The following is a 392-nucleotide window of genomic DNA, read 5'->3' on the forward strand; positions in this document are numbered from 1 at the left end:
GGTCGTGCTCCAGTTGCGTTTTGATTGGCATGGGGGAGTTTTTTCTTTTCGTTTGGAAAAAAAGGCAAAAAAAAAAAAAAGGCGAGGGGGGATTAGGCGAATATGCAGCAGACCGAATCGCGATTTTTATCTGCACGTTGGAAAAATCCTGCGTTTCGGCGTGGCGTTTTGGGGCGGGGGGACACGCAGACACACACAGGCAGAGTCGCTTTAGGGTGTGTTTGCTGCGACACTTTAAAAGTTGCAGTTTATATCGTACGTGTCGCCGGCGCCCGTGGTTGTCGGCGGGGGCCGTACGTGCGTTTCCGTGCAGGGCGGGTGACCTTCGGGACACTTCCCCTTTGCTGCTCTTCTGTGCATTCCCAAAAATAATAATAGAAAAAAAAAAAAAG

General features: G+C 50.3%; 1 protein-coding gene across 2 annotated transcripts in view; it reads left to right on the forward strand.

Moving 5' to 3' along the window:
- JARID2 (jumonji and AT-rich interaction domain containing 2) overlaps window positions 1–392 on the forward strand; it is a 213,612-nt gene that overhangs the window by 1,607 nt on the left and 211,613 nt on the right. The window lies entirely within an intron of this gene.

Source organism: Oxyura jamaicensis, chromosome 2, assembly GCF_011077185.1.
Source record: "Oxyura jamaicensis isolate SHBP4307 breed ruddy duck chromosome 2, BPBGC_Ojam_1.0, whole genome shotgun sequence".
Classification (NCBI taxonomy): Eukaryota; Metazoa; Chordata; class Aves; order Anseriformes; family Anatidae; genus Oxyura; species Oxyura jamaicensis.